Source organism: Hemitrygon akajei, chromosome 14 (assembly GCF_048418815.1).
Source record: "Hemitrygon akajei chromosome 14, sHemAka1.3, whole genome shotgun sequence".
Lineage (NCBI taxonomy): Eukaryota > Metazoa > Chordata > Chondrichthyes > Myliobatiformes > Dasyatidae > Hemitrygon > Hemitrygon akajei.
Genome location: NC_133137.1, coordinates 91762775 through 91787458, shown reverse-complemented (window position 1 = coordinate 91787458; position 24684 = coordinate 91762775). Strand labels below are relative to the sequence as shown.

Below are 24684 nucleotides of genomic sequence, written 5' to 3'. Positions count from 1 at the left end.
CACGCACTCACCACTCTGAGTAAAAATCTTACTCCTGACATCTCCTCTGTACCTACTTCCAAGCACATTAAAATTGTGCCCTTTCATGCTAACCATTTCAGCCCTGGGGAAAAGCCTCTGACTATCCACCTGATTAATGCTTCTCATCATCTGTCAGGTCACCTCTCATTCTCCGTTGCTCCAAGGAGAAAAGGCCGAATTCGCTCAACCTGTCGTCATAAGGCATACTCCCCAATCCAGGCAATGTCCTTGTAAATCTCCTCTGCACCCTTTCTATGGTTTCCACATCCTTGCTGTAGTGAGGCGACCAGAACTGAAAGTTGGGTCTGACCAGGGTCCGAAATAGCTACAACATTGCCTATCGGCTCCTAATCTCAAACCTACGATTGATGAAGGCCAATGCACCGTATGCTTTCTTAACCACAGAGTCAACCTGCGCAGCAGCTTTGAGTGTCCTATGGACTGGGACCACAAGATCCCTCTGATCCTCCATACTGCCAAAAAAGACATTTAAAAAGACATAAGCACCTCTGAATGCACCTAAAAGAGAAAGTTACTATGGATATAGAGATTATAATACTGTGAACAGCATAAATATATTTACAGGTTAAGTCAACAAAAATCCCAAGGTGTTCAACAATACCTTGGTGTTCATGCAGATATTTTAGTATAGGAGCAAGACTGTGAAATATCGGAAAAGCCAAGTAAAGACAAAGAGAAAATATTAGCTTTTGGGACTTCTAAAAGCAGCTAAGATGTATCCTAGGTTGTTAAGATAAGGAATAACAAAGGTTATTAGACCTTGAGTTTTCAATCCTCTGTCTACAGACATGGTGTCAATGGATTAGGCTACAAATGTGGTACTATTGTTTAAGATGTAAAAGAAGGTCAAAGTGAAGGACTTCAGACCAATCAGCCCAATGTTAGTGATGGGGAAATTACTGGAAAATAATTTTAAAGCAGTTAACAAAAATGTTTTGTTTTCTTGTTTTGCTTGAATAGATATCTATGACGAAGTTCAGAGTACAATATTTCATCATGCTTCAAACATTGAACAAGATGAACTGTTATGTCTCTGTTTTGATTCTTTGCAGAGCAGCTTATATGCTGAAAACAGCAGATTTTAATCTTTGATAATTTTTGTGGTAATTGTCTAAAACAAAAATGTGCATAGAATTGCAAAAAAAAATAAAATTCAAGGAGAGCTCTTGAATTAGTGGCAAAAGAACAGGGACTTGATGTAAAATGTATTGGCCAGCCTGAGTCAAAACTTTGTCAACTTGCGATAAAAGCATCTCATCGTCAACAAGTTCAGTGCATCTGTGGAACAACGCATGCTACGAACCATGCAAATGCATTCGATTTTTGGTGGTGTGCTTGGATGCAGCGGTCACTCTGGGTCCAACCAAAGGTGTACTTGTTCGTCCTTTATGTCTTTTATACAATTGTAAGACAGTGCTGCATATTAAGAACATCAAGTACTGCAGGGTTACCCAGTCAGCGAGTAGCTTGATATCTGAGGAGCTGGACTTAGTGTGGAACATGTTGCTGCCTGCTACTATCAGGCATCAGAATCGATGTGCGAAGGTGGTGCGCAGTCTGACAAACAGGGTGAGAGATTGTTTTGGACATTTTTCTTGCGATCGCAGGACCCCGTTGGACATCGGTAGTGCAGGATGCTGCAAGTCCAGTTCGCTGGTTCATCCGCGAGGCAGATGGCGGAGGGAGCTGCGTGGCCTCAGATGTAGCACGGGACTGGGCCTCCTGCCCAGGGGAGGAGATGGTGGTGTGGCGTCCATGCTGGGTTGGGTGTAGGCCTCTCCGGTCAGTGCTGCCCTCCAGTGTTTGCCTGGTAGAAGACAAGCTGGACTGCGTTCATCCGCAGCAGCACTGACTGAATATCGGACTCCTGAGAGCTTGTTCTTGCCGACAACATCTCGTGCACCATCAATCTGCAGGACCTGACACTCAGGGACTTGGGGTATATTGATATTATGTTTGTGTAACTGTATACTTGCTGCTGTCATAATTATATATAATACTTGTGCTCTGAGCTGTGTATGACTGTGTTTTGTACTTTTGGCCCTGGAGGATCTCAGTTGCATTTGGCTGTGTTCGTGTATAGTTGAATGACAATTAAACTTGAGACTTCAGTATGAAAACAAACTTCCTGAAAAGGAATTTTTTGTGATGAACTATTCTAAAAGTTGCTTTTCATCTTTCTCCTAATATTTTTCACTTGTAGACCCAGCAATAGAATTTTTTTCCCATGAGATAGAAAATTGGATGAAAAAGATGATCCATCCCTTACATTTTGAGGTTACCATTTCCAAATAAATGTAGAATATTAACCCCAAAGACTACAATGAATCCTTGTTATATTCCTGAATAGTTCAAACATTGTTAAATATCGCACTGGCCATTTAAGTAAAAGTAATTGTTAAATTGATTTACATTTATGAACATGATATATTAAATTATGAATTTTCCCGTTGCCATGGGGATAATTTCTTTTAGTATAAAACAATCAGCCATCTTGATTGATCACCCTAGTTTTTTCAAGACCAGCTTGATTTAACGTCACTTTTTATTTCTAAGGGCAACTTAAATAGAAGAAGAACAAACTCAGTTTAAAATAAAGAATAAGTGGGCCATGTAAATTAATGCAACTGCTACACATCTCTCAGAAAAATGTAAATGGCATTATATTGAACTTCAATGATAGTTTAAAAGAATCCTAGTCAGGTCAGATCTCATTATCCCTAAGAATCAAAGATGAAAATAAATTTGATTGTTAATCATAAGTTGGAACAATTTGATTCATACTGGGAAAAATGGTTTAACTACATAACATCCCTTAGGCCTGATTTTATTCTCACAAATCAATGAATATGTTGTAAGAAAAAAGATCACTCCCTACTTGTACATAGTTCTCTCCTTTTGCTTGTTCTTTCTTTCCTCTCTTTTCTATAAGTGTATACCTCAAATAAATATTATGTGGAGATTTGTGGCATATATGACTATATGATATATATGTATAATATCTGAAATACATCATATGGAAATGTTTGTTTGATGATGAACTTCAATAAAAAAATAAATTACAAAAGAAAAGAAAAGAAATTTGATTTAAAATTTTTACCAGTATGGTCTGATCACTGACATTGCTAATTTAATCTATTTGTGTTCATTACAACATCTACTATCTTATCAGGGTATTTTACAAGGCTGTGGGAGCTTTCTTTTACATTACCCAAGGATTATTAAAAAGTAAGCTGATCCAAAAGTACTTGTTTTTCACCAAGATTGTAAATCATTGTACTTTAAGTACATGCAGCCAAAGATGAACTTCAAACTTCTGCATCTTTACCTTATCCTGTGGCTTTGCCTTTTTTTAGAAATAGTTGTTTTGGAAAGAGAGAATGAATGATCTCACATTGTGAAGGAAACAATCCTTTACACCAGTTGTATGTTATTAATAATAATAATATCTGCATTTTTTGCATTGGGACTTTGGTTTAATTGAATGTTTTGAGTTTGATTTTACCACCCGTGCCATTCCATTTGAGTCAGAGTGGTAACTTCATAAACACAAGAGATCCTCAGACACTGCAAATCCAGAGCAATGCACACAAAACACTGGAGGAACTCAGCAGGTCAGGCAGAATCTATGGAAATGAATGAACAGTTGACCTATCAGGCCGAGGCCCTTCATCAGGACAGGAAAGGAAGGGGGAATAAAATGGTGGTTGCGGGGGGAGGAGAACAAGCTAGAGGGTGATAGGTGAAGCCTGGTGGGTGGGGGAGAGGGAGATGAAGTAAGAAGCTGGGAGGTGAAAGGTGGAAAAGGCTGGAGACGAAGAAATCTGATGGGGAAGGATAGTGGACTATGGGAGAAAGGGAAAGGGGAAGGGGCCCTAGAGGGAGGTGAGAGGGCAGAGTGGGGAATAAGTGAAGGAGAAAGAGGGAGGGAAAAATTACTGGAAGGAGAAATTGATGCTATCAGGTTGGAGGCTACGCAGACGGAATATGAGGTGTTGCTCCTCCACCTTAAGAGTGGCCTCATTGTAGCAGGAGAGGAGGCCATGGAGCAACATGCCAGGATGGGAAAGAGGACAGGAATTAAAATGGTTGACTAATGGAAAATTTCACTTTTGGCAGATGAAGTGGAGGTGCTCGACAAAGTGGTCCTCCAATTTACATCGAGTCTCAGCAATGTAGAGGAGGCCGCATTGAGAGCAGTGGACACAATAGATGACACTAACAGATTCACAGATGAAGTGTTGCCTCACCTGCGAGGACTGATTGGGGCCCGGAATGGAGGTGATGGAGGAGGTGAATGGGCAGGTAACCTGCAGGGATATGTGTCAGGAGGTAGGTTAGTTGGGAGGGACAAATGGACAAGGGAACTATGAAAGCAGAGAGTGGGGGGTGGGGAGTAAAGATGTGTTTGGTGGTAGCTCCTGTTGAAGATGGCAGAAGTTTCGGAGAGTGTTATGTTGGATACGGAGGCTGATGGGATGCTAGGTGAGGGCAAGAGAAGCTCTAACCCTGTTAAGGAGGCGGGAAGTAGGGGTGAGTGCGAATGTCTGGGAAATGGAGGAGATGTGAGTGAAGCAAGCGTCAATGGCGGAGGAAGGGAAACCCTGTTCTTTGAAGAAGAAGCAGCAGGACACCTCTGATGTCCTGGAAAGGAAAGCCTCATTCTGGGAACAGATTTGGCAGAGATAAAGGAACTTGTAGATTAATCACATTGTAGTGTTTCAGAGAAAGGTGCCCTGTTGAGGTATTTTACATCTGAATTGAATAAATTCCTCTTGAAAGTTGCTTACTTACTGCTCATTACACTGCTGGTGTTTAGGACAGCAATGAAGGTCCTCCATCTCTGGCTGTCCATACCGTTGCACACATATGTAGAAGGATTCTTCACTGCTCTTTCCGTAACAATCCTTTTTGGCCAGTCGGAGCTGAACCCCCGAAACCCAGAGGACCCATGGACCACTTTTAAGTTTGGCCTCTACCCTTTGACCTGTTTGGCATGGGGTGACCCTACCAAGAGTCAAAACACAAGGCCCAGACTCTAGCCAACATAGCTTTCTGGGTCATAGAGGCATGCAAGCCTCCAAAACCTAAGGTTGTAGAGTTCTTGGAGGTTCTTGAAAGTTGTTTTGGTGAAATTTTGCCCTGTATCATGATTCCCTTCGAAAGCTGACAAATTTAGAATTTCGAAACTTTAGCTTTGTATTTATACTGTTCCCTTAGGAACACCATCAAGGCTGATGTGGTTGTCTTATTCCAGATATGGGTGTCTGGGAATAATAAAACGGTCAATGCAATAGGACTGGGAGGTTTGTGAAACTATTGTCAGCCCAGGACCTTGATCAAGTATCAGTGCTACAGGAAATGAAAACACACTTTGGATGGAAAGACTCACAAGAGCCATTATTTTTGCATCACTTTGGAAGCCCGACTGGTGCCTTGCAACGTGATTCTAACATGTTTCAAAATACTTCATGACCTTCTTATTTCTTGTGTTCTTTTGCAAAATAAAATAGGCAATTTGCAAACATTGCCAAGGACCCCTACCATTAAGTGTGGCACGTGGCCTTAAGTGGTTAAGGCATTGGACTAGCGATCTGAAGGTTGTGTGTTCGAGCCCCAGCCGAGGAAGCGTGTTGTCTCCTTGAGCAAGGCACTTAACCACACATTGCTCCAGTCCACCCAGCTGAAAATGGATACCGGCAAAATGCTGGGGGTTAACCTCGCGATAGACTGGCATCCTATCCAGGGATGGGGAGTCTTGTACTCTCAGTCGCTTTGTGTCACGGAAACCGGCATAAGCACCGGCTCAGGACAGACTTTAACTTTAACTTTAGCCCTACCATTAAACGAGAAGCCCCAGGTTGGATACTTTGATCTAACCTGTTTTAAATGCTTTGTCTGAGGACCTCAGAGAAGTGCATCTGTGAGTACTGCCACTAAATGAGGTAGATGCAGCACACAGTTCTTGGTTAGAAGATACATTCCCTTCTTAGATTTGGACTTGAATCACAACCTTCCGAGAGTCCTTCCACTGAGGCCCGTACAAGGATAATTCCAGACCCAAGGGAGTGCTCTAATATATTAAAGCAGTTACAATCTGTTATGTTCAGAATTGACACAAAATTTTGTTGGGTCGTATAATCAAATTCCAAATGCTTGGCAGTGAAAATGTTCATATATTTTAAGAAGGTTACTTCAAAACAGCCATGCCCATCAGGATGCTATGGCTAAATTTGAATGCAAAATTGAAATAGAAGCTATCATTTAATTCCTATTTCTCATGTCCAGTAGATGGTGCCATGTCTCCCGGAAGGTAGAGGACTTCACCAGTGCTCCTGCCTCAATTAATGCAACTGGACTGAAGGCATACCTGAGATCGTTGAATTAATGAAATAAATTCACGTCAAAACTAGCAATGCTCTTACTTTTTGCTCTTAGAATCATGGAATCGTTGGACAATACAGTGTGGAAACAGGTCCTTCAGCTCAACTCATCCACACTGTCTCTTCTGTATTAACACCATTATCTAGCCCTTGCTCCAAAGTGACACCTCGTAAATGCTGCCAGTGATTCAGCTTCAACCACTCTCCCAGGCAATGTATTCCAGTACTTACCCTTTGCTAAATAAAGAAAGACCCTCAGATTTCTTCTAAATCTCCTCCTCCTGCCCAAAGCCTATGTTCCCCTACCTCTGATAAGGTGAGAAGTCTTCTGAGGCAACCTATCTCCTCCCCTCATAACTTAATATACCTCAGTTGTGCCCCTTCTAAACCACATCTGCTCCAGGGAGAACAGGCCCAACTCTCCTGCCCCTCCTCACAACTGAACTGTCCCATCACACTCAACACCCTGGTGACTCTCCGTTGCACCATCTCCAGCACTATCACATATTCCTATGCTTTGGTGACCAGAATTACACAATTTTCCGCCTGACGTGTTCATCGTTCGTTATGTGGCGTATTGTATGACGTCAACAACCATGGTCTTTCTGTGACCTCATTGTCCTTGGCAAATTTTTCTACAGAAGTGGTTTGCCATCGCCTTCTCTGGGCAGTGTCTTTACAAGACGGGTGGTCCCAGCTATTATCAATACTCTTCAGAGGTTGTCTACCTGGCATCAGTGCTCACATAACCAGGATTTGTGGTGTGCACCAGCTGCTCATACGACCATCCACCACCTGCTCCCATGATTTCACATGACCCTGGTTGAGGGTGAGGGAGGCATATGTAGGTGTTACACCTTGCCCAATGGTGGCCTGCAGACCTAGGGGAGGAAGGAGTGCCTTACACCTCCTTTGGTAGAGACATGTCTCAGCTTGTCGCCGCAGATGATGTGTACCCAACGTTTTATAAAGTTGGAATCTAACTTCTCTTTTCCCTGTTTACTACCCTGAATACTAAAGACCACTGTTCCATATGCCTCCCTCATCACATTCTCAACCAACATGTCTCCTTCAAGAATCTATAAACTTAAACTCCAATGTTCCTCGTTTCCCCAATACGCCCTAAGACCGGATGAATAGTGTATCACTTCTCCTTTGTCTGGATTAATTTTTAACCCATTTCACCAACACTTTGATAACTGTTTGCAGCCTGAGACTGTCTTCCATACTATCAAAACTTCTGAAAATCTTCATATGATCTGTGAACGTAATGATTTTGCTTTCTTTATCCACATCCAAATCATTCACACACATTAGAAACCAATTAGCCAATTTCTGTGAGAGAATGTGGACTGGAGGCTTTTGTATATTCCAACCAAATGCCAAAATTCTCCTGATGTGCCAGTACACTGTTCCATTTACAGAGTCAATCCTATTGTATGACAAATGTTGTGCACTGTCTTGTCCCAAGGGATGGGAGATGGTTCTGAAAAAAACTGGTAAGATTTACGTGCATAAAACTGACAACAGCAGAGAAAAGGGACTCTCAGCAGAACCAAAAAAGACACAGAGTACAAAAACTAAAAACAAACCGAACAAAAATAAGAGTACAGAGGCTCCATAGATGAGGTGGATAGTCACAGTCTTTTCCCAAAGGTAGGAGAGACCAAAAAAAAACTAGAGGGCACATTTTACAGGTCAGAGAGGAAAGGGTTAGAGGTGACCGCCGGAGCAACTTTTTTACATTCCCTTACTCTGGGAAAAGCACTGTTACATCCACCTTATCTAGGCCTCTCAGAATTCTAAACATTTCTATATAGTCACTCCTCATTTTCCTACACTCCAAGAAATTGTGATGGTATTGGGTTCACTGTCTGCAAAACACTAAATTCAAGAGTTTTTAAACTCTATCCGATATTTAGTAGGTATTCTGAGGACCCTCACTATAGGAAGTTTATACTCTATCCACCTACTCTTCAAAACTAGCTTACTTCCCTGTCTAGTCTCTGCAGTGTGGTGAGGTCTACCTGCCAATGGTGTGTCCACCCCTCCCTACCAAGGAGGTGATACTTCCAGCCAACTTTAAACACTGTTTATTTTATTTATAGTGGGACATAGTTAAATTTAGACAAACAGTTATTAACACCAATTTAAAACTCGCAGAGGATTTCTGATTTATAAAAGATCTCCAAATTCCCAAATATTATATATGAGCCACAAAGGATTTCAAAACACGGGTACAATCGTTTCAAACTAAAAGAAGATACCAATGATTGGCAGATGAACGAGTCATCTGTGACAGAAACTGAAGGCTAAGGAATCAGTTATAGTTCTTTTTGTCATTCTCCTTGTCATTAATACTGGTTTTGCTACTAGTTGACATTATCTGCGTGTGATGATTTTCAGATACCTTTGCTTGGACGAAGTATCTCACAGATGGTATAAAAGCTTCTGGTGACAGAGATCCCAGACACACAAAATTTATGCTGTGAGGACAGACTCTGAGTATACAACTATCCCAGCTAATGGTTGATCATACCTGTGACCAACTTTGGCGTGCTAAATGACAAAATAGCTCTGGAACCCTCCTTGATCTCTGTCACAATGATGCAAATAAATTATCTGTAGTTGTCTCATGCTTAGCAGATGCAGACCAGAATGTCACATGGTCAGTCCTCTTTGTAGACCATATTTCTTGAGCAGCCAGTCACCTGCTGTGGGCCAGCAGTCTGTGCTCTGTAGACAGTGCTGTTTGTTTGCAAAGCTGTTCTTCTAAGCTCAGACTGATTATTGTTTGCAATTCATATTAAGAATTGAAGGCTGACCTTTGTTTACAACAAGGATCTGAGCAAGAAAGATTGGTTAAAAATATAGCTGCATCACGAACAACTCTGACGCTTTGGATAGGTCATGCTTCTGAGCTAGAGAGCAGAGGTCAGCAATAAGCTTCTTGGACCATGGAAAATAAATATCCATCACAGGATAAAGACCTAGACTGACCATCCTCTCCCTATAACTCAGGTCTTCTAGTCGTGGCAGCACCCTCATGTATCTTTTCCGAACCCATTCCAGTTTAATCACTTCATTCCTATAACAAGGTGACCAAAACTGTACAAAGTACTCCAAGTGTGACTTCGGCCAATCCCAAATAATGTCCCAACTCCCAAACTCAGTGCCCTTGCTTGCTCAGGAAGGCAAGTCAGACGGCAAGGGCGAGTTGGGGTGAAGGGCCCTGTCTCCGTGACTCAGTAACTTCTATTGTGCAACATAAAGATAATGCGTCAAGTGATTTCCCCATGAGTTCAAAGATAGGCCTTGACTTTGAGAGAATATGAATACACACATTTCTAAAACATAGAAATACAAAGGAAACACTAATACTCTCTGCAATGTTTAAAATAAAGTCCTTCTGGCCTCTATGCCATAAATAAAGCTTTCGGTAACATCTTTGGAAGCTGCAGCAGATTCTGGCCAGGAACCCGTTATTGCCTCTTCTGTCAGGAGGGCATGGATCAGCTCAGGGGGCAAAAGGGCACAGAAAGGAAGGCAGAATGAAGAATAGTTTCCAGGCTGCAATTCAGGAGTTGCAGAATCCATTAGTCAAAGTGACCTTTGATCTAGTGCCCACTGGTGTCACTAGGACTTAAGATAAATATTAACCCAACAGGTTGTATTCTCATACTGATTCTAGCTTAAGCCTGAGTTCCCAGCTTTTTTCACGGTCACACTGTTCTTTATCGGATTATGTCCAGAGCTGAAAGAGACCAGTTTCTTGGCCAGTCTGGGTTTATTAATTGTTGGCATGTGCTATCAAGTAGATTTTCAGTATCAAAATCACCATCAACATTTCAGCCACATGCAGAAAGGAACCCTTCTATAAACACGAAAAGACACACTGCATTTTAAAATGCATTTTGTGGAAAGGTTTTTTTGAAAGATTTCAAAAACTGGTGAGGGGGGGAGGGTCGATGCTTTGCTGCTGCTTGTGTGTGCGGGAGGGGGTAGGTGGGGCGTTCTAATGTTTTTTTTGTCATTTAATTCTTCGGGGTTTTCTTCTGTTTCACGGATGTCTATGAAGAGTAAGAATTTCAGGTTGAATAATGTTAAACATTCTCTGATATTAAATGAACCATTGAAACATATTACCTCCAATAATACGGACTTGGGTGCTTCAGGCTTCCTGCGAGACTGCACTCACACCCGCTTCTTTCTGTTGACATGGAATGAGAACACCTGAACAAATGCCACCTGGTGGTCATATGTGGTCCCTACAATCTCCCACAGATAACTTCCTCATTTGCTCCCTCTGTGATTCTCTTGTTCTTTCGTCTCTCCCCACTAATCTCCCTCCAGGAATTTAAAGCAGCAAGTGGCAGAAGTGCTACACCTGCCCATGCACCACCTCCCTCACCTCCATTCAGGCCCCCAAGTAGTCCTTCCAGGTCAGGCAATGCCTCACCTGCAAATCTGTTGGGATCGTCTATTGTACTCAGTGCTCCCAATTCAGACTCCTCCGCACTGGTGAAACCCAACGCAGATTGAGGGACTGCTTTGTTGAGCACCTCCACTCCATCAGCAAGAAGTGGGATTTCCCAGTAGATAACCATTTTAATTCCTATCCTTATTCCCATTCTGACATTACAGTTCATGGCCTCCTCTCCTGCCACTCTGAGGTTGGAGGAGTGACACCTCATATTCCGTTTAGGTAGCCTCCAACCTGATGGCATGAACATTGATTTCTCCAACATCCGCTGATTTTTCCCCCTCCCACTTCCATCTTCATCTATTCCTCACTCTGGCCTCTTACCTTTTCTCCTCACCTGCCTATCACCTCCCCCTAGTGCCTCTTCCCCTTCCCTTTCTCCCATAGTCCACTCTCCTCCCCTATGATTTCTTCTTCTCCAGCCTTTTCCACCTATCCCTCCCAGCTTCTTACTTCATGCCCCTCTTTCCCATCCACCAGGCCTCACCTATCACCCTCTGGCTTGTCCTCCTTCTCCTCCACCACTTTTTTATTCCAGCATCTTCCCCCTTCCTTTCCAGTCCTGATGAAGGGTCTCAGCCTGATAGGTCAACTGTTTATTTATTTTTCACAGATGCTGCCTGACCTGCTGAGTTCCTCCAGCATTTTGTGTGCATTGTTTTGGATTTCCAGCATTGGCAGAATCTTTTCTGTCCTCATTTATTCATTTTGTGTCTGGTCACCGGCCCTCAGCAATAGTTACTTTGTCATCCACGACTCTGCTCAATGGTATTTGGTTCTGTTTCTTTAAAGACAAGTGGAAGAGGAGTACAGATGAATGTTGTTCAGCCACATCAAAGACAGTTATAAGCCTCACAGGAGTTGGCCTATGCTGACAGCAGCATCCTTCTTCCACAATCTCTGCTACCATTGCTCCTGAGCTGCACTGGTAGATTCTCCACGGAATCTGTCCTGTTGTCCACAGATTCCCAGATTGGGAAATCTCCCTTGTTGAATCTATACTGGTTTAAACCTGGCATCTGCCTTCAAATGAATGGCTACCGGGAGTAAGGTAAGTAAATGCTTTCCTTGCTTACTTGCCAGTTCCGATATTGCGCAGTTGATACTTAGTGTGCGAATGTACTTTCTGAAGTGTGAAAATATCTTTTTGTGACAATATTCTTATTTGCAATTTATCCTACATGTAACTGAATATTTGTCGAACTTGAGAGAGTCACCTAGCGTCAATGGCTTTGGTTACACTGACAGTTTGGACAACCTGTGATGTGGATTGGTGAGGGTGTGGGAGGGTGGAGGAGGCTTATCACTTTGTGAATGCAGCCGTCCGTCTGTTCCGACACAGCTCCTGTTCTGCTCTCAGCCTTACCACATGCTGGGAACCAGATGCCCTCAAAAGACAGTATTAGGGTCACACTGGACAGACAGTAGGATACAGAGGCCAGCAGCCAGCGATTATAGGAGAGTGGAAGATCTATGGAGAGGAAAATTTCTGGCTACAACCTTTCATCAGAAGTAGACTTGGAGTTAAGTAGCTGGGATTAATTCTGGACTCAAAGAGCTGACATAACTTTGCTGGGCTGAAAAGAATTCCTCTGTGCTATAAAAGTAATAAGATTAATCCCAATAGCCTTGAAAAGGTAATTAGGAATTCCTCTCCATCTTGGGTTCTGCTGTCCTGGCAGAAGAGTGAGTGGATGTTGCGGCTAAGGAAATAAGCATCAGAAACTGGAGAACGAGCAGTTATGATCGCACTAGGACACCACAGTGGTGTAGTGGCTGGTACAAAGCTTAGGGTGTCAGAGTTTGGAGTTCAATCCCAGCACTTCTGTAAGGAGTCTGTACGTCCTCCTGTGGAACTCGTATTTTGTTTTTCCCTTGGGATGCGCCTATTTCCCCCACAGTCCAAAGATGTAACAGTTAGTAGGTTAATTATCCACTGTAAATTATCCCGTTATTAGGTTATGATTAAATTGGGGGTTGCTGGGCAGTGCGACTCAAAGGGCTGAACGGCCGTGTTCCGTGTTGTATCTCCAAATAAAGAAAAAATGGAAAGAAGGTAAATCTTGCTCTCTGAGACAAGAAATTTGGCATGTCCCCCTTGGCCCTCACCAATTTTTAGCCGTGCATCGTAGCCTGGTACGGCCACAGTTCTGCCCGTGACATCGGGCTGTCACATCGAGGAAACCAGTCTCCACTCAACGGACTCTATCCGCACCTCTCACTGCCTTGGTAAAGCAGCCAGCACAATCAAAGACCCCCATCCACCCTGAACATTCCCTCTTGTCCCCTTTCCCGTCGGGCAGAAGAAACGAAACACCAAAAGCACATCTTCTACCGTGCTGTTATAAAACCACTGAATACAGTAAGATGGACCCCTGACCTCCCAATCTACCTCGTTATCACCGTGCACCTGCACTGCATTTCCTCTGTACTGTAACACTATATTCTGAACTCTATTATTGTCCTACCTCACTGCATTGTGTAATGAATGATCTGTATGCTCAGTATTAAGATTATTAAGGGATTGGACATGCTGGAGGCAGGAAGCATGTTCCCGCTGATGGGTGAGTCCAGAACTAGAGGCCACAGTTTCAGAATAAGGGGTAGGCCATTTAGAACAGAGATGCCGAAAAACTTTTTTACCCAGAGAGTGGTGGATATGTGGAATGCTCTGCCCCAGAAGGCAGTGGAGGCCAAGTCTCTGGATGCTTTCAAGAGAGGGTTAGATAGAGCTCTTATAGATAGCGGGGTCAAGGGATATGGGGAGAGGGCAGGAACGGGGTACTGATTGTGGATGATCAGCCATGATCACAGTGAATGGCGGTGCTGGCTAGAAGGGCCAAATGGCCTACTCCTGCACCTACTGTCTATTGTCTATTGTATGCAAGCCAAGCATTTCATTGTGACAATAATAAACCAATTTACCAATTAATCACGTTAATATGTTCATTGCTTCCTTGGATCAATGTGTTCACAAACTCACCATTAAAAGCCCTGAAAGCATTTCTTATAAGAAAACAAAAGATGTTGCAAGCTACCAAAGGTCTCGATTATCACTGAACTGTATACAACAAACCTTTGCCAGAATAGTGACTGACCAGTTGCTTACTTCTGAATCTTTTAAAGTCACCTTATTATGAAATTTCACCCCCAGTCTGTCTCATTACTGGAGGGACTGTGGGAGGAAGACAGCAATGGAAAGGCTAAAAGGACACATTTTAATGGCAGTGCTTAATCACTGTCAATACAGCCAGGAACAGAACGGAACTATAGCTGTTAAGTGACTGAACATTTACTGTAGCATTTACTGAAGTGAATAGTTAATTAGATGAAAATATATTTGCCTTCAAAGGAAACCTTCAGATTTTTCAGTATGGCACAATTTACTCAGCAACAGGGGTCCAGAATATAGTCCTCTTGCTGCATCAAGAGAACAGAACTGACGATTCACGTACAACATCTAAGTAAAAACTGTCAGCTGTCCATTCATTAAATAATGTGTAACAGGCTCCCGAAAATAAATATTTTGGCTGATCTGTTGTGTTGTCTGGGGGTGAGGAAGAAAAGTCATGTTGCTTCCAAAAGCACAACATTATCTTTTAGCAATTAAGAAGTGCACATTGACTGGACTCATTGAAATGGCATTCTGTGATTGCAATCAAATGAAAACTCTGTTTTCCAAGAGGAGGATATCTTTCACCATGTCTGCATTGGACTAACAAAACAACAGATTGTGCAACTGCCTAATACAATGATTTCACTCTTTTTAATAAGTATTGTACTTTCTCATAATGTAAAAACAGGAGATCTGTAAATTGAGAGAATCTCATGAACCGATGTTAATTCAAGAGCCTCGATGAAGAAAATCCAGGCCAGATTGCGCTCATGAATATTCTGTTAAGCAGCGGTGAGAACTACCGAAGAAACTGTTCTTGTACCTATCTGTGTGCCAGGACAAATAGGCACAAGAACAGTTTCTTTCCGTATGCCATCGGTCTTCTGAACACTTGAATTTTAGTCTATTATAAATCAAGTCCACCTGTACATTCAATGAGGCGGACCTCACTGTATATAGTTTATGATTATTTGCACTATTGTTTTTGTTTGCTTTTAATTCTGTACAGAGGGAGCTCAGGGAAACCGGCATCAAATTCCCTGTATGTGTCCTCATACTTGGCGATAGTAAAGGATTCTGATTCTGATTCTGAATAAAGAGCAGCATAACAAAAACTCTGGATGACTCTCTCACAGTCTGAAGATAAAAGAAGTACAATTTGTATCTTCATAACTTGAAGTTATTCCAGAGATGTTGAAGAGGCCTGGAGGTCAATGGCTGTCTTGCACAACTTGCCTTCCCTTCTCATGTCTTCCGTGAGCCAGTTACAGAAAAAGCTGTCACTCTCTACATCCCATAAGTGGCAGATACTCTGGAAATTATTTGATAGGACTATTATAAATGTAAACCAAATTCAGTGTTACATATATAATCATAAAGCTGGTAAAACATTTACAATCTGTGATGACAAACATTAAGGCGGTTTGTTAAATATAGTTTGGAGTGCCCTGGTAGTGTAGTGGTTAGCGCAACACTATTATAGTCGGGGTGTTCCAGAGTTCAGAGGTCAATTCCACCTGTAAGGAGTACGTACGTTCTCCTTCTGAGTGTGTGGGTTTCCTCCTACAGTCCAAAGACATACCGGTTAGTAGGTTAATTGGCTATTGTAAATTGTCCTGTTACTGCTAAAGAGGTGGGTTGCTGGGTGGTACGGCTCTTTGGGTAGGAAGGTCCTGTTCTGCTCTGCATCTCTAAATAAATCAATCAATCAATCCAAATAAAACCAGGGCTCCACACACTCAAAATAACAGGTTGATCATTCAAGATTGAGATGAGAAGACAACTCTACAGCGGGTGGAAAGATTCTTCAGAATAATTGCTCTGTGCTGACTATAGTCAAGACAGAGATCGATAGATTTTGGATTTTTGGAGAACGAAGGGTAATAGGATTAATGCAGGAAAGTCTGCTGACATAAAAGTGCAGCTATGACTCTATTGAATGTTGGAGCAAGTATGAGGGGGCAATGGTTATTAGGCTTTTGTTTTCAGTCCAAGGATGTTGGGCAGTAACAGATCTCAGGTAAGAACGATCCAAGGCAGAAATTATTTCTATCGCAATGTAATGGCTATTTATTGATCCCAGATGAAGGCATTGTAAAACAGTAACATATCTCAGTACAAGATTGTTAGCTGATAACAAATCTTGGTCAAGAATGCCCGGGCAGGAGCTCAGAAACAGATCTGGATCTATAGTGAGTGTTTAGAGTGGTAAGAGATATCATTCAAGAGTGTAATCAGGCAGTACCAGTTCAGCCCATTCCTGGGAGAGGACACTGACAACGAAGCTGGAATATTTTATTATGAGTCCAATGTTCCATTGAACTCCATGTCAGACTTAAGATAGGATTCCATTAACATCTTGAAAAGAAGTAAGAATAGAAAATATCGGCCACTGATAAAAATTAGTTTAAAAATAAAATTTAAAAATCTACTGATTTATTTGTTTTCAACTACTTACCTTTAGTTGAGAAACGACAGCTCAATTTTCAACAATGAATGGAAAGTTTCAGAAACATTTTGAAATAAATTACATTTTTAAAGCACCTTCACATAAAATGAAATGTAGAATTGCTTTTTACAATTAACGAATTACATTGTAATACTTTAATTTGGGAGTGGGCACCTTCAGGGAGTTTAGCCTCTGGGTGGCCCTAAATCATTAATTCAATAAAATCCGTAAACCTCACTAGTATTTTCACAGTTAGGCTTAATTTCTGGGCTGTAGGCATTGTTGGCATTTATTTCCTTACAATGTGACCAGCCAGCTTTTTGAAATATTGTCCATGTGATGCAGGGACTCCCATGTCACGCTGTTAAAAAGAAGGCTCCAGCAGCCTGTCCCCGCCAACACTGACCTTTCATGACCTTGAACCTCCTTGGTTTTGTTCCTACACACACCACACTGTGGCTGACCCTTTGTCGAACTTCCTTCTATCGTTTTTCCATTGCTACTTGTAGCTTTCATGCCCAGTTTAACATCAGCTGGGTCGTGGCTGTTTTGCTGTGACCCAGAGAGCAGTATTACACATTGCGACATCTTTATGAGACTGAGTGATTGCTTTTCTTTGGAGACCAGTGAGATACATTCGAGCATTTTAACCTCAGCATCTCTTTATTCTGTCCAGTTCCCCGCACCCCGTTTTTGAAGTACAGCCTGGTCTTTCCACAGACGATTATTTCTCTCCACCTTATCTCTTTCTATGGATGCAGTAACTGGGTGCAAATTCAACCAATTTTCTAAGAAGCACCCCGCAATGTTTATATGCGACTTCTGTGAGTGTGTGTGTGCCATGTGATTTTCCTGCTTATGTCTTTGTTGGTTCAAAATGTTGCAACCCTAACTCTATTCCATGCTTCTGTTAGATCCTGGGCGAAGTGTAGCAAGGATCAGCAAGTGACTTATATTCAATGCTTTAGTTTTCTTTGGAAGTATCTGAGGAAGTGAAAGTATATAAAGTGCTCTTTAGATATCACGGCTGCTTTTGGCATTGGACCTTATAGATGTGTACTTCCAATATCTATGTAACAGGAATGACCTCATTCACTTCAATATTGGACCATTTATTTGTATGATAGTCATCATTATTAGAAATTCTTTTAGACCACATGGCCAAATGCTATTCCTACCAACCATCAGTTGCCTACAACACCTTTCCATCAGTCTTATCATTGTGGCAATTTACTGCAGTGTAGAAACACTATGGCCTTCAGTGAGAAATAGATTGAAACTCTGTTATAGTTTAAATTCTCTAAACCTGCAGAATCAGGTTTAATATCACTGGTATATGTAGTGAAACTTGTTGTTATGCAGCAGCAGTACATTGCAATACTTAAAAATAAAAACTGTGAATAACATTAAATATAATAATAATAAGTAATTTATTGATCCTGAGTGGGAAATACTTTCGTTATAGCAGTGACATTTAAAAACACACTTATCAATGTGCAAACTTAACTAGTAATAACGTACAGAATAATAGACAATAATAATGTACCAATGTGCAATAATAATGTACAAAATAATAAAGCAGAGACTATTGTACTATGATAGACAATAGGCAGTAGGTGCAGGAGTAGGCCATTCGGCTCTTCTAGCCACCACCGCCATTCACTGTGATCATGGCTGATCATACACTAACAGTACCCCGTTCCTGCCCCCTCCCCATATCCCTTGACCCCGCTATCTATAAGAGCTCTATCTAACTCTCTCTTGAAAGCATCCAGAGACTTGGCCTCCACTGCCTTCTGGGGCAGAGCATTCCACATATCCACCACTGTCTGGGTGAAAAAGTTTTTCCGCATCTCTGTTCTAAATGGCCTACCCCTTATTCTTAAACTGTGGCCTCTAGTTCTGGACTCACCCATCAGCGGGAACATGCTTCCTGCCTCCAGCGTGTCCAATCCCTTGATAATCTTATTAATGATGTGTGCTCTCCCTTCACACCAAGGTGAACTGTTGTATATGCTTATTGCATTTGATGAGAAAGGTTTTCTGTAACGATCATTGTGACAGCGGAGCTGAATGAGCTATATATAATTGTTAAATTAAATAAGTAGTGCAAGCAAGCAGTGCTCAATGTCCATTCAGAAATCTGAAGGCAGACTGCATGGAGACAGGTTCTTCACCCTATCAAGTTCATGTTGACTATCAAGTAGAGATCTAGAACGGGGACCCCCAACCTTTTTTAATGCCCTGGACCCCTATCATGAACCGAGGGGTCCGTGGATTGGGAATCCCTGATCTAGATATATTCTATTTACCAGCATCTGGTCCATAGCCTACTATTCCTTGGCAATTCAATCGCTCATCAGTTGCTGCTGAAATATTGACAGCAATATTTCACTTTATCACTTATCACTTTCTCAGGTACAGTGTTCCTGAAAATTCTTTCTCAAACCCTCTATCTGTCTCTTACTTTGCACCATAAACCTCTGGTCTTGGGCACCTCTGCCAAGGGGAAATGTTCGTTACCATCTGTTCTACCTAGGTCTCTCATAACGTTCAACATCTCAATCAGGTCTCCTCTTATTTTTCACATCTTCAAACATATAGCTGAAAATGGCAGGAAAGGTACCGGTATATTCCATTCCACATAGGAACAATTCTGTGGCTCTCATTGTAAAGATTTGTTCAGGGGATGCAAGTGGAATCCCTATTTGAACCAAGTCCACTTACAGACACCCTTAGAGTGTAAATCTGGCGTCCTGGTTAAAGGAAGTTATAAGATGAGATGAGCTTTCGTCCGAGAGGACAATATCCTTGCCATGGCTTGGAGGCTTGCATGCCTCATTGAACAAGAGAGCTATGCTGGCTGGAGTCACAGCATTATGGTTTGGCTCTTGGTAGAGTCACCCATGCCAAACAGGTCAAAGGGTAGAAGCCAATCTAAGGGTGGTCCTCTGGTCCTCTAGGTTCTGGGGATCAGCTCAGGGCTAACGACCCTGACTGGTGAAACAAAATTGCTCCAGAAACAGCAACGAAGAACTTTCTATGTCTGTGTGTGACCGTATGGACAGACAGAGATGGAGGACCTTTGCAGCTGCCCTGAACACTGGTGTAATAAGCAATAAGTGAGTAAGTAAGCCTTATTTGTCATGTGTTCTGTACATTGACACATACAGGGAAATACTTCATTGCATAAACCAAATCAGCGAGGATTGCACTGGGCAGCCCACAAGCCTTGTCACACTTCCGGCGCAAACATAGTATCTCCATAACTTACTCACCCTAATTGTATGTCTTTGGAATGTGGGAGGAAACCTAGGGGACTCTCTGCTTTCTCTCACTAAGCTGTTCCTCATCATTTTGTTTAGTTCTAAACATGGAGAACAGGTGATTCCTGTTCACTTCAGGACAGGACATAGGAAAGCGGCAGCGCAGATCAAACTCTTAAAAATGCTATTCAGTTACTGCACTGTGTTTAACTCAGCTTGGATAGTTACGGTGGGGACTGTAGTTACGCTGTGGGAAAGGATGCACAGAGTGACTGACAGATGTGTCCTCATCAAGTCCTCCAAGGCAGCTCAAACTTCCATTGAGTTCCACCTCTCAGGTTGGGAAATCCCCCTGCTGAAGCATGTCAAGCTAAGCTGGTGCTCTGCAGCAGACATATTGACACCAGCGGGAGGAAATGTCTGTCAGGAGGATCGTCATTAAAGTTTGCTATCTTAAATGTTCTTTTTTTACTTTTACAAGTCTGAGTGAAGTTTGTCTTTGAACTTTTAATTAAAAAAGTAATTTCTTATTATTAATATTTTATGTTTAATGATCTGGATAAATGTGAAAATTTATGAAGATCAGAGGCAATCCCAAATTTGACGAATTAGATAACCCAAACTGATGAAATAAAAACGGTATTTACTCTAAAAGTAGATTGACATTATGCAATTCCTTTTGAGTGCAGCAGGTTTTTTCCAGCATTCTTTCCATCTTCTTGGATGAGCTCTATTAGATTTTGTTAGGCTCCAACAAAATCCAAGCTCAACACTACCCAGAATGAAGCAGCCATTTTGACTGGCACTCCACCCAGCACCCTGAGCATCCATTCCCTCTCCATTACCTGCGCACCTGTACCCACCAGAAAATTCCCTGCTGCCTATTGGCAAGGCAGCTTACAAACCTGTGATCCCCAACACTTAGAAGGACAGGGCCGCGGGTGCGTGGAGAAGTGATTGATCAGAGTCTGCGTTGAGGTTGCAGCAACTGCTGCTCCTTCACCATCTTTGGGTAAAAGCCCTTGTACTCTCTGTGTGGCACCATGCAAGTGAAAGGGCATTAGACCACGGGGTGCTTCAGGGCAGTGGTTCTCCAACAATGAGAGATGGACAATGAATCCCAGCTTTGACGATGATGCCACATCGCCCGAGTGGATGAAAATGTTTGAGAATTCCTCTTTCTTTCCCTTCTTAATTTCCTTTTGGTACCAATTATCTCGGTATCTGCTTAACCGCACCTAATTAACCTTCCAAACCACGTTTATGAATCCAAATCATAAAACAATCCATACAAATATTAACTTGACACCAATTGTCCATTTTCTTGGTGCCCGAGGTCTGAGTGCCTTGTGTTGTATTGTGCATCCTCCTAGGCTAGTGGGAGAACTAATAACTTGCAGTGATGGAAATCCTTACGGGACACCCTCAATAATCTCTCCGTCCAGAGAACCTAGCTTTGGACTGAGTCATCTGGCCATACAGTGCAGGAGTCAGTGTTGTGTAGCAGACAATGAGTGGCCTTAGCCCCAGCCACGGGGTGAGTGGGAGGACAGGGGTTGTTGTCCTGAGAAAAGGCAGTGATACACGGTGGACTGAGCTATCGCTACTCCCTTGGGGTGAACCAGAATCAGAATCAGTTAGTCATGAAATTTGTTGTATTGCGGCAGCAATACAGTGCAATACTTTAAAAAATATAGGTTACAATAAGAAATATTAAGATAAATAAATAGTGCAAAACCCCCCCCACAAAATAGTGAAGTAGTGTTCATGGACCATTCAGAAATCTGATGGCAGAGGGGACGAAGCTGTTCCCAAAACATTGAGTGTGCGTTTTGACTCCTGTACCTCCTCCCTGATGGTATTAATGAGAAGAGGACATGTCCTGGATGGTGAGGGTCGTTACTGATGGATGCTGCCTTGTTGAGGCACTGCTTTTTGAGGGTGTCCTCAATGCTGGGGAGGCTTGTGATGGAGCTGACTGATTCTACAGCCCTCCATAGCTTTTTCTGATCCCGTGCATTGGAGCTTGCATACCATGCAGTGAAACAGCAGCGACTGAGTGGCCTACTGGAGTGCTGATTGGTGGAGAGTCTTCAGACCCTCAGCGAGGAGTTATGGAGCAGGCAGCGGTCTGTGGTGAACTAGATATACCTGTCTGACTGCTCCTGTGGCTCCTCCCACAGACCCCTGCTGACTGCTCCTGTGGCTCCTCCCACAGACCCCTGCTGACTGCTCCTGTGGCTCCTCCCACAGACCCCCGCTGACTGCTCCTGTGGCTCCTCCCACAGACCCCCGCTGACTGCTCCTGTGGCTCCTCCCACAGACCCCTGCTGACTGCTCCTGTGGCTCCTCCCACAGACCCCTGCTGACTGCTCCTGTGGCTCCTCCCACAGACCCCCTGCTGACTGCTCCTGTGGCTCCTCCCACTGACCCCTGCTGACTCCTCCCACAGACCCCTGCTGACTGCTCCTGTGGCTCCTCCCACAGACCCCCCCCTGCTGACTGCTCCTGTGGCCCCTCCCACAGACCCCCCCTGCTGACTGCTCCTGTGGCTCCTCCCACAGACCCCCTGCTGACTGCTCCTGTGGCTCCTCCCACTGACCCTGCTGACTGCTCCTGTGGCTCCTCCCACAGACCCCTGCTGACTGCTCCTGTGGCTCCTCCCACTGACCCTGCTGACTGCTCCTGTGGCTCCTCCCACAGACCCCTGCTGACTGCTCCTGTGGCTCCTCCCACAGACCCCCCGCTGACTGCTCCTGTGGCTCCTCCCACAGACCCCCTGCTGACTGCTCCTGTGGCTCCTCCCACAGACCCCCTGCTGACTGCTCCTGTGGCTCCTCCCACAGACCCCCTGCTGACTGCTCCTGTGGCTCCTCCCACAGACCCCTGTATAAAGGCGACTGTGGTCTGCTGCTCTCCCTCATTTTCCCAGGATGTAGTGTTGTTCTTCAGTCAATAAAAGCCGATATCTCACTTCCTAAGTCTCAGCGTGAGTTATTGATGGTGCATCACGGTCTGCACTCTGGGAGCAGAAATAAATGCTAAATATTAACTTTGAACCGGAAAAAAGAGCAAAATATCTGCACATCCATCGAGAACGGGAGTTCAATTTATTGCAAGGAATGTTGCAAACCCATGCTGATTTCACTGGTTCATCCACTGGAATTTTCAACCTCAGTAGATTGATTTATTTCAGCACTCCCGTGCAGAGTGCTGACCTCCTAACAAACCATTAGCATCAGAATGGGCCTTGCTGAAAGATACACAAGCGTTGACATGCTAATATTTTCCTGCAGCTGCGGCCTCTGAGTGAAGTTTGATATCACCCCTTCCACAGTCGCTACTCTGAGCGGTCGTTGTTAAGCACAGAAGGCAAACCTGGCTTGTGGAAAGCCACTTTGTCCTCATCTTGATGAGATTTATTCACCGTTCTCTAAAGGTCATCGCTTATGGAAAACTCCATTGTGCTGCGAGATCTCTGCCTTCCCTTCCTCTCAGAATAAATCTAAAGGCAATGCTACTGTGACAACACTCCGAGAGAAGCAACAGGGGAAGATGTACAGTTTGCGTGCTGAGCCTCCCGAGAGTCAATAGCTAAACAATCCATATAAATATTTGTCCAGGGTAATGGAATTAATATTGATTTGTTTTATTTTTCTCAGAGACATGCACCAAAGCTTCCTGTTTAAGCAAATGCCCAGTCTGCACGGGAAGACTGAAGACTCAGGGGGCTAGTTATTCAGAGACACCGATGGAGATTGACTGTTGCTGCCAAGTGTGCAGTGGCCACGTTGGTCCCGGGCCTAGCACACTGTGAGATTCTGTGGTGATGTTATGCACACACTCTCATCTGCTGCCCCGTGACAGGATGCATGAAGAAAGTTTAGATACGTCTGCAACCAGGAAGGCCAAGATCAAGGGTTAAGGACATGGAACAGTACAGCACAGAAACAGGCTTTTCAACCCACAAAGTAGTGCTGAACCAATTAAAATAGTAATCAAATAGCCAACTAAACTAACCTCTTCTTCCTACACAGTGTCCATATCCTTTCATTTCCCCCCAAACACCTCTTAAGAATCCCTAATGTATCTGTCTCTACCACCACACTGGGTAGTACATTCCAGGCATTCACCACTGTGTGAAAAAAACTTGCCCCTTGTGGTGAACTACATATACCTGTCTGGACTGCTCCTGTGGCTCCTCCCACAGACCCCTGTATAAAGGCGATTGAGGCCTGAGCCCGGCCTCATTCTCCAGGATGTAGTGTTGTTCATTCTTCCAGTCAATAAAAGCCGATATCTCACTTCTTACGTCTCAGAGTGAGTTATTGATGGTGCAACACCCCTCACATTTCCTTTGAAATTACCCCCTCTCTCCTTAAATGCATGCCCTCTGGTATTAGAGATTTCAACTCTCAGAAAAAGATACTGTCCATCTATCAATGCTTCTCATAATCTTATAAAACTCTATCAGATCTCCCCTCAGCTTCTGCCACTCCAGAGAAAACAGCTCAAGTTTACCGTAGAACCATAGAACATTACAGCACAGAAACAGGCCTTTTGGCCCTTCTTTGCTGTGCTGAACCATTTTTCTGCCTAGTCCCACTGACCTGCACCTGGCCCATATCCCTCCATACACCTCTCATCCACGTACCTGTCCAAGTTTTTCTTAAATGTTAAAAGTGAGCCCGCATTTACCACTTCATCTGGTAGCTCATTCCACACTCCCACCACTCTCTGTGTGAAGAAGCCCCCCCCCCCCCATGTTCCCTTTAAACTTTTCCTCCTTCACCCTTAACCCATGTCCTCTGGTTTTTTTCTCCCCTAGCTTCAGTGGAAAAAGCCTGCTTGCATTCACTCTATCTATACCCATCGTAATTTTATATACCTCTATCAAGTCTCCCCTTATTCTTCTACGCTCCAGGGAATAAAGTCCAAACCTATTC

General features: G+C 43.3%; 1 protein-coding gene across 4 annotated transcripts in view; it reads left to right on the top strand.

The window, feature by feature from the left end:
* The window catches only part of cd36 (CD36 molecule (CD36 blood group)), a 31678-nt gene extending 29564 nt beyond the window's left edge, over window positions 1–2114 (top strand). For all 4 annotated transcript variants that reach the window (XM_073066585.1, XM_073066584.1, XM_073066586.1 and 1 more), the window contains one exon: window positions 1003–2114. The gene's annotated coding sequence lies outside the window, so the exon portion shown is untranslated. The remainder of the gene's footprint in view (window positions 1–1002) is intronic.
* The last annotated feature ends 22570 nt before the right edge of the window (window positions 2115–24684 follow it).